Below are 15,708 nucleotides of genomic sequence, written 5' to 3'. Positions count from 1 at the left end.
AAAATAATCATATTATTTATTAAAGTACATGTATTATGCCAAATATGTTATTGTATAAATTTGTTCAAGTTGAAATTGAAATCTGGAAAAGAGAAGATGCCCAATGAGGGTAGGTGTCTCAGAACTCCATTTGATACCTAATGGAAACCAAAAGCAAAACGCTGAGAGAATGAGCAAACCAAGCAAGGTACAGGGCAGCCATATTTTCTGGTGTTTCTGAAGCTCCAGGGTGTTTTTTCAAACTCGAAGGGCGGGAGAAGAATGAGTGGAAGCAGCGCTACTTGGCTTTTGTAGGGCAATACTGCCATCGTGCGGAAATAGTTTGATCAACCCCAAGCCCCACATGGTTCTTCCCTGCAAGACCGCACAGTTGAGGGATTGCAGGCCAGTGGGAGGCTGAGCAGGTTCTGGACCCAAGCCTGGCCTCCGTACCTTATTCTCTGTGGCCTGGCAGGAGACGTGGACAAAGTCAGGGTCTTGGTGTGGCGTCCGCTAGGTTAGAGGCCAGCATCCAGCCAGCTGCTGCCAGGAAGTCCTAGCACAGGAAGTAGGGAGGTGGGTCCCAGTTGCCTAACAGTGTGGGCCAAGAGTTCAGCCAAGTGCAGGCCTTGGGGACAGTTGTCTTGAGCATGTGCGCTTTGGGGGTTAGACAGGCTGGCGCTGCCTGTGTTGGTGGGTCTGGGCTCACTGTGACAGCAGCGACAGGGCACAGGCCACTGCCAGGCCCCATATGTGGCCACCGTCACTGATGGAGCTGCGGCGCACCGGAAGTCTAGAGTAAGACTTGTCTGGAGCAAGAAGAGCCTGTGTAGAAGGAACGGGGATACACTGACATGCCAGTGTGGGCCAGAGCATTGTCTAGGAGACTGGATTTGGTCGAGTGGAAGAAAACCACAAATGGAATGCAAGGCCTTGAGGGATTATCTGAGCCCCCCAGCTAGCAGTGCCTGTGGCTCTGCAGGCTCATGGTGAGGTCCAGGGTTAATTCCTTTCTCCTGACAGGACTCTGATGTCATTGAGCTCTTGCAAGGAGAGCAGAGAGGTGGTGTGTTTTGGTTGGTATGCCCCTGAGAAGGATGGCAGTATTGAGGCCTGAGGAAACCATTCTTGACCTCATACTAGTTAGTGTTCTTCTCACTGCCAGCCTCATACATACCTGCTGATGGAAAATTCCTCAATGACCTTACAAGGTATCTGGCCTTTTGGTGTGGAGACCTCCAGATACCTCATGACTCATAAGTGTAGAGTAGAGAAGGGGGGCTACAGTGTCATGGGTGCCTCTCCCCTTGCGGTGTTCTTCTCATGCTCTGTTATGTCAGTATCTGAATTCTTAAGGAAAGGAAACCGTGTTGGCTTGGTGCTCTGCTGTGACATTCCAGTGGTTCAAGATCTGTTTTAGGTGTGGCCTCTACTGGCTCTGATGACCCAGGCAAGCACTCCACTTTGAAAGGTATGCTTCTGTCAACACGGAGAAAGAGAACTAGCTTTTGTGATAGTCCCCCACTTTGCCTAGCTCTCTTGTAGGGTGGTCATGGTTGAGTTCACTGATGGTGAGTGGACGTTGGTGCCATTAGCCTCTAAGTTCCTCGGAGATCCTTTGGGAAACTTGCCTCATTTCTTGTGAATGAGAGAAATGACCTCAAACCTGCCCCTGCTATCTCAGCCATAGAATCTGGACCAGAGGAGCTGGGCTGCCTCCTGTGGAGGAGTAGTTTGCCGTGACTGTTTTCTTGGAGGAGTTAGCCATACGTGTGGAGATAGTGTCCGGTATCTGAAGGTAGAACTGTAGTTGCTCTTAGTCCTGGAATTCTTTAGGCTCAAGACTGTTGTGTTCATCTCTTGCTGACTATCTTTAATAGAAGCCATGTGCCTAGCAGTGGTTGCAAGCCTGAGGCAATCACACTTATCCTAGTCTGAGTGGTAGCGCCAAGAAATTTCTTTGGCATTTCCTTTGTAAGCATGGATAGTGTGTGTGTGTTTGGGGGGGGGTCAATGAGTATCATTTTGGTTGCTTATGCATCAATTCAGTGGAGTTATATCAGGTATTCAGCCTTCATGAAGCCTGAATTCCATTCTTTGTCCTTATAGAGACATTCCCTGCCTGTGATTTAGGGAGAAAAGCAAGCTGTTGGACTTTGAGGATCAAAACATGAGTTTTCTCACACCAGGTAAGAGAAGTGGCAAACAAATTGTGTTTCACTCTACTTCTAACATATATGATAAGTATGAGCCAAATATGCAAAATTTTATGTATTTGAGAGAGCCAATATTCACTTTGGGATATATGTTTAAAAATTTGAACAACTAAAGGTGTCCCCTTTTATTTTTCAATTTTTTATTTAAATTCTAGTTAACATATATAGTAAAACTGGTTTCAGGTATAGAATTTAGTGATTCATCCCTTATATGTAACACCCAGTGCTCACATTACAAGTGCCCTCCTTAATCCCCATCACCCATTTAGCCCAGCCCCTACCACCTCCTTCCATCAACCCTCAGTTTGTTCCCTATTGTTAAGAGTCTTATGGTTTGCTTCCTTCTCTCTCTCTTTTTTCCCCCTTTCCGTATGTTCATCTGTTTTACTTCTTAAATTCCACATGAGTGATATGATATGGTATTTGTCTTTCTCTGACTTATTTCAGTTTGTATAATAGTCTCTAGCTCCATCCACTTCATTGCAAATGGCAAGATTTCAGTCTTTTGATGGAAGGTGTCTTCCTTTATAAAGCAATGTTTTTGAGGGTATACATGTTTTCCTGTATATATAGTAAAGGTTTGAAATGTTGACAAACAAGGCTTGGTTTTGATAATGTTCAGTGTAATATTATATTTTTTACAAAAGACACACAGCACTGTGTACATGATGGGATGATTGAATATTTTGTTCTTCGTAGTCCAGGATACTAGAAGCTTCTAATAACTCATTACTTAACACAAAATCCAATCATCTAAAGTATATTTAATGACATTTAAGTAGCTTCTCTATGTAAGAGCTAAGATAAATGATAGAAGGACAAATCTTAACACAAGGAAATTTCAGATAAATGATGTAATCAGAAATCTGTAAGAAATAAAATTCTCATGTACATACACACCTGCTACAACCCCTACACAAATATAAGTAGAAGAAGGAGCAGAACACAATAAATAAAAATAGTAAGTTATTGAGCTTCTGTGATAGGGAATATCCCTTGTTTACTTTTTTATAATTTTTCAATTTTGCATTTCTTTGCCAGAGTTTATACTTAGGATTTCAGCAATAGGAAAGAAATGTTAGGAGATTTAGCAAGAAAGCACTATCCGTTACCTCACGAAGAGTTAATGCCATTGGAAATTTCCCATTACCTAATAATACTCTGTGAAATATCCATGCAGTAAATTCTACCTATAGTGTGGCCAGGATGGAATTGAAGAGAGATTTGTTGTAATTATCCATATATGTGTGTGTTTGTGTGTTTGAACACTCCTTTGAGCAAATAGAGTATTTTGATGAGCCTTTAACTATTTCCTTAAAGGGTGTCAGCTTTCATGTGCAATCATGTAAGATTTGAATGGGTGTCTCTATCAAATTGCTAATGATGGTTGCCTCAGGAAAGTGGGATGTGGGGTAAAGGGTTTCTCTTTGTCCTTCAAAGATTTGTGAATTTTAAGAGATTTTTCAAGAAGCTGTCACGTGAAGACTTTGAAGAATGCTTAATGACATAGGAAAGTGCTGTTTTCTAATGTTAAATGATGAAATCATGAGACAAAACCCTGCATAACTTATGAGTGGACTTTATACACATGCGAGTATAGGTGTCATGCCATGTGGAGCAGTGTACGGATACAGTGATGTTGAGCTCTTTGGGCTTTCTTCCATACTGCTTCCAAACTTTTGTCTGTGATTCAGCCTATGAAACAAGAAAATGGAGGGCTTCATGGTTGCCTGGGTAGGAAGTCAGGTAAAAGACGCTTCGATTTGTGAATTGGCATCTGGAGATGATCTGCAACAGACTTCAGGCAATGTCTTCTCCCTTTTTGGCCTGGATCCATTCAGCGCTTGAAGAGGATGATCTGATACCAGGTGAAAATGCTAGAACAGTAATGTTCAATCAGGAAAAACTGCCACACGTAGACCAGTTTGGGTGGGAGTTTCCGAAAAACAAGGTGCCTGACCACAGTTAGTCGTTTTCAGACTTCAGTTTTATTTCCGATGGAAACGAAAATAAAAAATGAAGCAGTGTGAGCGATCCCTAAATCGGGCAAAATGCAAGGCCGCCTTGCTTTTTGGCGCCTTTGGCTCTTGGCGTTTTTTCAGACTCAATGGGCGGGAGGAGAGGGCGCGCAGCCCAGTCTTGTGGCCATATCCGGAGTACTACTGCCATCGTGAGGATATAGTTTCAAACACCCAGTGTTGTTACAGCTTTCTTTGTGAGGCCTACCAGGTGGCCCAGCAACTGTGCTTGCCAAAGGTCTCAGGTGCGCCCAATTGTCTGGAGGCCCATTGCTTGGAACCAGGAAGTTCTTTTTTTTTTTTAAAGATTTTATTTATTTATTTGACAGAGATAGAGACAGCCAGTGAGAGAGGGCACACAAGCAGGGGGAGTGGGAGAGGAAGAAGGCAGGCTCATAGTGGAAGAGCCTGATGTGGGGCTCGATCCCATAACGCCAGGATCACGCCCTGAGCCGAAGGCAGACGCTTAACCGCTGTGCCACTCAGGCGCNGAACTAGGAAGTTCTGAATAGAAGTTGAATCAACCAGTCAAGTGAAGAAGGGTTAGGTATTTTTCTTGTGGAGCAGATTTGCATAAATATGAGCACCAAATCAGTGAACAAGACCAAAGGTTAACCTACATTTTAAAAGTCCTTGTCTGCTGGAGGGGGCATTACCTGTGATCTTGTTTCACTTCATACATGGCTGTTACAGCAGTTATATTATAAAGAAGTGTGATTGCTTCTAGAAATGTCAAAACAGGTGGCAAATGTGACATCAGTGAAAATGGTGGCATTGGAAACTTGAACTCTCTATCCTTCCACAAAAGCAACTAAAAACACTCAACAAGCTAGTAGATGGGAATTTCCTCAACGTGATAAGGGGCCTTTGTGAAAAATCCACACAACTGATGGTATACTCAAAGGTGAAAGACGAAAATAGTGAAAGACGAAAATAGTGAAAGACTTTACCCCGAAGATCAGGAACAAGATAAGAATGCCCACTGTAGCCAATTCTGTTGAACATTGTAGTGGAAGGTTTATGCAGGGTAATCAAGCAAGAAAATTTATTAAATGAACGCAAATTAGAAAGAAGTAAAATTATCCCTTTTCACAATAACATAAGTATATTTAAAGATAATCCTAAGAAATCCACAAAAATAATATTAGTACTAATTTATGAATTCATCAAGTACTACAGGATAGAAAAGCAACTCACAAAATCAGCATATTTGTATACACTAGCAAGGAACAACCCGAAAATGAAATTAAGAAAACAATTCTGTTTACAATGGCATCAAAACGAGTAATATACTTAGGACAATTTGCACGTTGAAAATTGCCAAAGGAATTAAGGATGAACTAAAAAATAAAAAGATATCCTTTGCTCATGGGTTGGAAGACTAAATATTCTTAAGATGGCAGGACTACGCAGAGACATCTGCAGATTCAATATAATCTGTTATCATTATCCCAAAAACTGGTTTTGCAGAAAATTTTTATGGAATTGCTTAAGACCTCTTTAGCCGAAACAGTCTTGGATAGGGAAAAACCAAGCTGGAGGTTGCACTTCCATATTTCAAAAATTACAACAAAGCTACTTTAATGAAAGTAGTTTGGTACTTAAATAGACACGTGGGAGCACCTTGCTGGCTCAGCTGGATGAGCGTTCAACTCTTGAAACTTAAGAAAGAAAAAGAATAGAAACATGGGTCAATAAACAGATTGAGAGTACAGAATGACACCATACACTACGGTCAATTGATTTTCAACAAAGGTGTCAAGGTCATTCAATGGGCAGAGAATAGTCTCTAACAAATGGTGCTGAGACAACTGGATATCCACATACAAAAGAATTCCTTTAGACCCCTACTTTACACCATATGCAAAAATTAACTCTACATGGGTCAACGTTCTAAATGTAAATGGTGACACTATAAAACTTTAGAGGAAAATATAGGGGCAAATCTTCATTACCTTGGATTGATAATGGTTTCATGATAAGCCACCAGAAGCACAGGCAACAAAATAAAAAAAATGAATTTCATCAAAATTAAAAAACTTGTATGTCCAAAGACTCTATCAAGACAATAAAAAGACTCTGCAGAATGGGAATATATATTTGCAAATCGTTTATCTGACAAAGTTCTAATATCCATATATAAAAGGAACTTACACAACTTAACAAAACGACAACTCAATTTTTAAAAAAAGGCAATGGACTTGAATATATATTTTTCCAAAGGAGATATATAAATGGCTAACAAGCACATGAAAAGATGCATTAACATTACTCAAAACAAAAATGCAAATTAAAACCACCAAGTGATACCCACTCCATGCCTAGTAGAATGGCTATAATAGCAATAAAAACCCTACAAGTGTTGGTGAGTATATGGAGAAATTGGAGCCCTCATCCAGGTGCAGGAAATGCAAACTGTGCAGTGGCTATGGAAAGCAGTTTAGCAGGGCTTAAAAAATTTAAACATAGAATTACCATAGGGCACAAAATTCTTTCAAGAATTTTACTATTATAGCTTTGTGGCCAAAGGTAGGATCCTTTCATTTGAGGATAACAAGAATTGCAGGTTGACTGTGAAAATAAAATACTATCTGGAGTTCTTGCAGACTTTACAAACCAAATAAAATTAAATATTTAATGAAATGCCAGTCTACTTCCAAACAATGCAAGCAAAAAAAAAAAATGCCAAGAAGATTTGTAAACAATCCTTAACCCTAGGTCACTCACCCAGTGAAATTGCTAAAGGTGTAACAAGTAAAGCAGAAGGACTAAATAAAAAAAGAATTACCAGATGACCCAGCAATTCCACTCTGAGGCATATATCCAAAATAATTGAAAACAAGCATTCAAACAAATACACGTATACACATGTTCATAGCAGCCTAGTCACAATAGCCAAAGGTGGACTTAAGCAAAATGTCCATCATTTAATGAATGGATAAACAAAAGATGCATACATACAATAGATATTTTTTTTGTTGTGAAAAGAAATGAAGTACTGAAGATGTTACTACATGGATGTATCTTGAACACCTGCTGAGTAAGAAAGGAAAGACACAAAAAAACCACATGTGGTATGATTCCATTTATGTGAAATAACCAGAATAGATAAACCCATAGAGGCAATAAGCAGATTAGTGTTTGCCAGGAGCTGAGCAGAAGAGGGAATAGCAAAAGACTACTTAATAGGTCTAGGGTTTCCTTTTAGGGGTAATGAAAATGATTTGGAAGTAGAGATAATGCTTGCACTGCATTGTGAATATACTAAAAGCCACTGAATTATATACATTAAAATGGTATAATGCATGAATTTTACCTCAATTTTTAAAAGTGGCATTATTTTTCAACATGTCAGTATTCCATACAATTACTAATGATATTTGACAAGCATTCAAGCATAGTAAAGAAAATTTGTTTTAACAGTTATGGTACTGGGAGGTTAAATATTATTGGATAAGAGTGCATATTATATGTGCATAGGGAAAGGATGATGGCAAAGACGTTTTAAAAGCGGTTATTTCTTCTCACTGATAGACCTACCATATAATTTTTTTAAAGAGTTTTTTAAAAAATTTATTCATTTGAGAGAGAGAGCATGAGCAAGGGGAGGGGCAGAGGGAGAGGGAGAAGCAGACTCCCAGCTGAGCAGGGAGCCTGATAAGGGGCTCAATCCCACCCCCCTGGGATCCTGGCCTGAGCCAAAGGCAGACACTCAACCCACTGGGCCACCCAGGCACCTGCTACCATATATTTTTGACTATAATTTTTTAAATGTGTTCTAGAATAAAATATAAGAAAACTCAAGCACTCAAAAATATATATTGATATATTGATGAAATGATATAAGGTGGTGCTAAAGACTTTGTCCAAAGTACAAACAAGCTCTGTGTCTTAGTTACTAATGAGGAAATACCCTGATACTAATAATACTTAAGCAAAACATAGTGACAAACATACACAATAAAGTTGTAGGAAATCATCTTAAGGCCATTTAATGCATGGAAAATGCTTGTTTCCCAATGATATATGATGACACCATTAGACAAAATCATGTGTCCCATCTGGAATTTATAATAATTTAAGTATGTGTCACTCCTCCTAAGTATTGCCTGGTATTCAGGCATGAGAGCTATCTAGACCTTACTCTTAGAGCTCCACCAAATGGCTGCCTCCAGCTCAACACACAGGCCTAATATTTGGAGACCCCAAGGGAACTTGGGAAGTGAGCCTGGATAATAACCACTTGGCCTGTTGCCTAGATTTGCTCTTATTCAAGCCCTTAAGTAAGATCATTTTCTTTTGCCCCATACCACCACGCCCGCCCAAATTTGATAGCTTGAGAAAATGCTGGCAATATAATGCTGAGTAAAGAACAGATACAGGAATACTTCATCAAGTTGAAATTGAAATCTGGAAAAGAGAAGATGCCCAATGAGGGTAGGTGTCTCAGAACTCCATTTGATACCTAATGGAAACCAAAAGCAAAACGCTGAGAGAATGAGCAAACCAAGCAATGTACAGGGCAGCCATATTTTCTGGTGTTTCTGAAGCTCCAGGGTGTTTTTTCAAACTCGAAGGGCGGGAGAAGAATGAGTGGAAGCAGCGCTACTTGGCTTTTGTAGGGCAATACTGCCATCGTGCGGAAATAGTTTGATCAACCCCAAGCCCCACATGGTTCTTCCCTGCAAGACCGCACAGTTGAGGGATTGCAGGCCAGTGGGAGGCTGAGCAGGTTCTGGACCCAAGCCTGGCCTCCGTACCTTATTCTCTGTGGCCTGGCAGGAGACGTGGACAAAGTCAGGGTCTTGGTGTGGCGTCCGCTAGGTTAGAGGCCAGCATCCAGCCAGCTGCTGCCAGGAAGTCCTAGCACAGGAAGTAGGGAGGTGGGTCCCAGTTGCCTAACAGTGTGGGCCAAGAGTTCAGCCAAGTGCAGGCCTTGGGGACAGTTGTCTTGAGCATGTGCGCTTTGGGGGTTAGACAGGCTGGCGCTGCCTGTGTTGGTGGGTCTGGGCTCACTGTGACAGCAGCGACAGGGCACAGGCCACTGCCAGGCCCCATATGTGGCCACCGTCACTGATGGAGCTGCGGCGCACCGGAAGTCTAGAGTAAGACTTGTCTGGAGCAAGAAGAGCCTGTGTAGAAGGAACGGGGATACACTGACATGCCAGTGTGGGCCAGAGCATTGTCTAGGAGACTGGATTTGGTCGAGTGGAAGAAAACCACAAATGGAATGCAAGGCCTTGAGGGATTATCTGAGCCCCCCAGCTAGCAGTGCCTGTGGCTCTGCAGGCTCATGGTGAGGTCCAGGGTTAATTCCTTTCTCCTGACAGGACTCTGATGTCATTGAGCTCTTGCAAGGAGAGCAGAGAGGTGGTGTGTTTTGGTTGGTATGCCCCTGAGAAGGATGGCAGTATTGAGGCCTGAGGAAACCATTCTTGACCTCATACTAGTTAGTGTTCTTCTCACTGCCAGCCTCATACATACCTGCTGATGGAAAATTCCTCAATGACCTTACAAGGTATCTGGCCTTTTGGTGTGGAGACCTCCAGATACCTCATGACTCATAAGTGTAGAGTAGAGAAGGGGGGCTACAGTGTCATGGGTGCCTCTCCCCTTGCGGTGTTCTTCTCATGCTCTGTTATGTCAGTATCTGAATTCTTAAGGAAAGGAAACCGTGTTGGCTTGGTGCTCTGCTGTGACATTCCAGTGGTTCAAGATCTGTTTTAGGTGTGGCCTCTACTGGCTCTGATGACCCAGGCAAGCACTCCACTTTGAAAGGTATGCTTCTGTCAACACGGAGAAAGAGAACTAGCTTTTGTGATAGTCCCCCACTTTGCCTAGCTCTCTTGTAGGGTGGTCATGGTTGAGTTCACTGATGGTGAGTGGACGTTGGTGCCATTAGCCGCTCTAAGTTCCTCGGAGATCCTTTGGGAAACTTGCCTCATTTCTTGTGAATGAGAGAAATGACCTCAAACCTGCCCCTGCTATCTCAGCCATAGAGTCCGGACCAGAGGAGCTGGGCTGCCTCCTGTGGAGGAGTAGTTTGCCGTGACTGTTTTCTTGGAGGAGTTAGCCATGCGTGTGGAGATAGTGTCCATGCTTTGCAGACCGTCTTTTTTAGTGGCCAGGTACCTGGTAGTGCCTGTAAGCATAAGGCATTCCCACTTACTGAAGTCCTGGGTGGTAGAGCCAAGTTTTATTGATATTTCAATAGTATGTGTGTGTAGGGGTGGGGTGGGGGAGGGATCCATCATTCTGGTTATTTATGGTTATTTATGGATCAATTCAATTGAGGTACACCAGATATTCCCTTTAGCCTTTACAAAGCCTGAATTCCATTGTCTTTTTCCTGATAGGCAGAGACATTCCCTGGAGTGATTTAGGGAGACAGACAAACTGTTGGACTTTGAGGATCACACCATAAAATTTGCTGATAGCAGGTAAGAAAAATGGCAAAGTAAAGGGTATTTTACTTTCTGTCTAACATATGTGGTAACATTGAATGAAACACATTAACCCGTGTTCTAGAGAGCCAAAATTATATATATAACAATTCAAAGAAAACATCTAATGTACTTAGGTCCAACACCTTATTTTGCAGATCAGTCTTTTCAGGGTGTGTTTCAAGTTTTTGCACCATATATATAATGCATGTTTGAAATACTGAAAAACAAGTTTTTAACTGATAACATGTAAATTCATTCCCCTCAGAGTAAACACCTGGTCTGATCCAAGCCACAGTGTAATATATAAATACAATTTTAGTACAGATTTTTTATGTGTGTGTGTGAAATTAAATCTGGAAACATATGTATTGATATATAAATAATCCATTATGATATAAATAATCCGTTATCAGTCGTCTTAATAGGTTTTAAGATAGTGTTTTTTTTTTTTTAAGCTCTTTGTCATCACATTGGTTATTTTCTGGATCTTTGGATTCACTATTCTTTAGTTTACTAAGGAGAAAATATTATAATCCTACGTCTAAGAGATGAAGGGTAACACATACAAACATACACGAAACACCATAAAGTCACAGGAACTAACTAAATAATGTTTAATGGCATGGCAAAGACTGTCCTAATGTTAAATGATGAAATCATGAGATAACTGTGACCTCTATATGGGATTTATACATATGTAAGTGTCTGTATCATGCTATGTGTGGCATGCAGTAATGACAACTGTCGGGTCCCTCCTTTTATGGCTTATGCCAAAGGGTTGCCTACAATTCAACACAAAGGGTGACAAAATGAAGAAGGGCTCCCAGGTTGTCTAGGAGGTGAGCCAGGTCAAAGACCACTGGAATTTGTGAATTCTTGGCTTGAGATTCCAGCCTTCAGGCAATTTCTTCTCCTTTTTATATCTGAATGTACCAAATTTATCCCTTTAAAAAAAAAGATTATATTGGGGTACCTGGGTGGTTCAGTTGGTTAAGTGTCTGCCTTTGGCTCAGGTCAGGCTCAGGTCATGATTCCAGGGTCCTGGGATGAAGCCCCTTGTCAGCCTCTCTACTCAGTGGGGAGCCTGCTTCTCCCTCTCCCTCTGCCTGCTGCTCTCCCAGCTTGTGCATATGTGCTCCCTCTCTCTCCCTCTCTCTCTCCCCCCTCCCTCTTCCTCTGTCAAATAAATAAATAAACAAAATATTTGAGAGAGAGCACACAGGTGCTGGAGCTCAGGAGTGGGGGAGGGGCAAAGGGAGAGGGAGAAGCAGACCCTCCCCCAATTTATCCCTTGAAGAAAAATATTTGATGTCATGGGAAAATTCTGTACATGTAAATCTGAGAGAAGTGAAGCAGACCAGCATAGACAAGGTTGGGTGGAGATGTCATTTCTGACAGAAGAAGGTGCCTGATGATGATGGGTGGTTTTCTCTATCAGTTTCATTTCAGATAGAAAATAAAAGCAAAAGTGTGGCAGTGTGAGCAAGTTTCCTCAAGCCAGACAACTTGCTAGTAGCCATGTTTCTTAGTTCTTTTGTCTCTTTGTGGCGTTTTTTCAGACTGGAAGGGCGGGGGGAAGAGTTCTTTGAGGATGGGCCTGTTGGCATATCTGGAGCTCTACTGCCATCGTGAGGAAACAGTTTCAAAACATCCCAAGTTGTTATAGCTTCCTTCCCTTGAGGCCAACCAGTTAAGGAAGGTCTGACCTATGAGGAAGTAGAACAGGCTTGAGTTCCAAGCTGGACTCTTGACTACTCCCCTAAGGCCTAACAAGACACCTGGACATTGGCAATATCTGGATGTAGAACCTAGAGACCTGAGGGCTCTGGGAGGATGAGGGGACTACAGTGAGCTAGCAGCTTCCAGGAGGTCCAGGAATAGGAAGTCATGGGGCAGGACTTAATCTTCAAGGGCAAGACTAGAAGAATCCACCCAAAGACAAATGTAGGCTCTTGTGGGCATTTGTCTCCTGTCCTTGCCCCTTGCAGCAACAGTTAGCAGGCTTTCACATGATGTCCCTAAGCTATGGTGCTTAGGTCCCTTGTGGCTGAGGTATCAGAGTAAGACGGTCAAGCTTGTTTCAAGGGAAGTTTAGGAACATCTGGTATGCTTATGGATCACAGACCACACACAATACTAGAGCCCAGTGTAACTTTGGCTAGCAGAACAGATGCACACACCTAAATGGGATTACCAAATGAAGAGGAAGAACAGGAAGAATTCTTTAAAGTCTAGGAGGAAGCCCCTGCAATAGAGTTGTAGCTGATTTCTCAGGCCTAGATAAAAAACTTGATGGGAGTCTTCATCTAATCTCAGGTATCACAAGACAAGCCTATGAGACATCTTTGTGGCTGATGTCGTAGAGGTTGCTGCCTATGCTCTCCTCTAGGATTTTGATGGATTCCTGTCTCACATCGAGGTCTTTCATCCATTTGGAGTTTATCTTTGTGTATGGTGTGAGAGAGTGGTCAAGTTTCATTCTTTTGCATGTAGCTGTCCAATTTTCCCAGCACCATTTATTGAAGAGACTGTCTTTTTTTCCACTGATGTTTTTTCCTGCTTTGTCAAAGATTAGTTGCCCAAAGAGCCGAGGGTCCATTTCTGGGTTCTCTATTCTGTTCCATTGGTCTATGTGTCTGTTTTTGTGCCAGTACCATGCTGTCTTTGTGATCACAGCTTTGTAGTACAGCTCGAAATCCGGCATTGTGATGCCCCCAGCTTTGTTTTTCCTTTTCAACAATTCCTTGGTGATTCGGGGCCTTTTCTGGTTCCATAGAAATTTGATGACTNCAAATTTAAGGACTATGTTCCAGTTCTTTGAAAAATGTCACTGGTATTTTGATCGGGATAGCATTGAAAGTGTAGATTGCTCTGGGTGTAGCATGGACATTTTAACTATGTTAAAATTCTTTCCATGAGCATGGAATATTTTTCCATCTTTTTATGTCTTCCTCAATATCTTTCAAAAGTGATCTATAGTTTCTAGGATATAGGTCCTTTACGTCTCTGGTTAAGTTAATTCCAAGGTAACGTATGGTTTTTGGTGCTATTGTAAATGGGATGGATTCCCTAATTTCTCTTTCTTCAGTCTCGTTATTCGTGTATAGAAATGCAACTGATTTCTGGGCATTGATTTTGTATCCTGCCACCTTACTGAATTGTTCTATAACTTCTAATAGTTTGGGAGTGGATTCCTTTGGGTTTTCCATATAGAGTATCATGTCATCTGCGAAGAGAGACAGTTTGACTTCCTCTTTGCCGATTTGGATACCTTTTATCCCTTTTTGTTGCCTGATTGCCGTTGCAAGGACTTCTAGTATTATGTTGAATAATAGTGGCGAGAGTGGGCATCCTTGTCGTGTTCCTGATCTTAAGGGAAAGGCTTCCAGCTTTTCCCCATTGAGAATGATATTTGCTGTAGGCTTTTCGTAGATGGTTTTTATGAGATTGACGAATGTACCCTCTATCCCTACACTCTGAAGGGTTTTAATCAGGAAAGGATGCTGTATTTTGTCAAATGCTTTTTCTGCATCTATTGAGAGATGCATATGATTTTTGGCTTTTGTTTTGCTGATAAAGTCTATGACACTGATAGATTTCCGAATGTTGAACCACCCTTGCATCCCAGGGATGAGTCACACTTGGTCATGATGGATAATCCTTTTAATGTACTGTTGGATCCTATTAGCTAGGATCTGGTTGAGAATTTTGGCATCCATATTCATCAGGGAAATCGGTCTGTAATTCTCCTTTGTACTGTTGGATTCTATTAGCAAGGATCTTGTTGAGGATTTTGGCATCCATATTCATTAGAGAAATCGGTCTGTAATTCTCCTTTTTGAGGGGGTCTTTGCCTGGTTTGGGGATCAAGGTAATATTGGCCTCATAGAATGAGTTTGGTAGCTTTCCTTCTGTTTCTACTTTTTGAAGCAGCTTCAGGAGAATAGGTATTATTTCTTCTTCAAATGTTTGGTAGAATTCCCCAGGAGGGGTNACATCAGGCTCCTCCACTATGAGCCTGCTTCTTCCTCTCCCACTCCCCCTGCTTGTGTTCTCTCTCTCGCTGGCTGTCTCTATCTCTGTCAAATAAATAAATAAAATCTTAAAAAAAAAAAAAAAGAGAATTCCCCAGGAAAATTGNATTCCCCAGGAAAACCGTCTGGGCCTGGAGTTTTATTATTTGGAAGGTTGTTTATCACTGACTCAATTTCTTCATAGTTAATTGGCCTATTTAAGAAATCTATTTCTTCCTGTTTCAGTCTTGGTAGTTTATAGGTTTCCAGGAAGGCCTCCATCTCTTCCAGATTGTTTAGTTTTTTGGCATATAGCTGTTGATAAAAGTTTCTAATAATCCTTGCAATTTCAATGGTGCTGGTCGTGACCTCTCCCTTTTCAGTCATAATTTTAATAATCTCAGTCCTTTCTCTTTGTTTTTGGACAAGTTTTGCCAGTGGTCTATCAATTTTATTTGTTCTTTCAAAGAACCAGCTTCTAGTTCTGTTGATCTGCTCTACTGTACTCCTGGTTTCTAAGTCATTTATTTCTGCTCTAATCTTGGTCAACTCCTTCCTTGTCAGTGGGTTAGGCCTGTCCCTCTGTTGCTGTTCCAGTTTCTTGAGGTGAGAATATAGAAACTGCATTTTAGATTTTTCTATTCTTTTGAGTGAGGCTTGGATGGCTATGTATTTTCCCCTTAGGACTGCCTTTGCAGTATCCCATAGGTTTTGGACCGTTTTGTTTTCATTCTCATTGGTCTCCATAAATTGTCTAAATTGATTTTTGATTTCCTGGTTTATTGAATCATTCTCNCTCCATAAATTGTTTAATTTGTTTTTTGATTTCCTGGTTTATCGAGTCATTCTTGAGCAGGATGGTTCTTAGCCTCCAAGTGTTTGAGTTTCTTCCAGGTTTTTCCTTGTGGTTGAGTTCCAATTTCAAAGTGTTGTGGTCTGAGAATATGCAGGGAATAATTTCAGTCTTTTGGTATCGGTTGAGACCTCTTTTGTGTCCCAGAACATGGTCTATTCTTGAGAATGATCCATGGGCTTT

General features: G+C 41.4%; 1 long non-coding RNA gene across 4 annotated transcripts in view; it reads left to right on the top strand.

Moving 5' to 3' along the window:
* Window positions 1-15,708, top strand: part of LOC117797396 — a 180,423-nt gene that overhangs the window by 26,623 nt on the left and 138,092 nt on the right. For all 4 annotated transcript variants that reach the window (XR_004622330.1, XR_004622327.1, XR_004622328.1 and 1 more), the window contains exons 2-3: window positions 2,089-2,168; window positions 10,570-10,653. This is a non-coding gene — a long non-coding RNA (uncharacterized LOC117797396). The remainder of the gene's footprint in view (window positions 1-2,088; window positions 2,169-10,569; window positions 10,654-15,708) is intronic.

The sequence above is a fragment of the Ailuropoda melanoleuca genome, chromosome X, assembly GCF_002007445.2.
Source record: "Ailuropoda melanoleuca isolate Jingjing chromosome X, ASM200744v2, whole genome shotgun sequence".
Lineage (NCBI taxonomy): Eukaryota > Metazoa > Chordata > Mammalia > Carnivora > Ursidae > Ailuropoda > Ailuropoda melanoleuca.
This window is presented reverse-complemented; position numbering and strand designations above follow the sequence as displayed.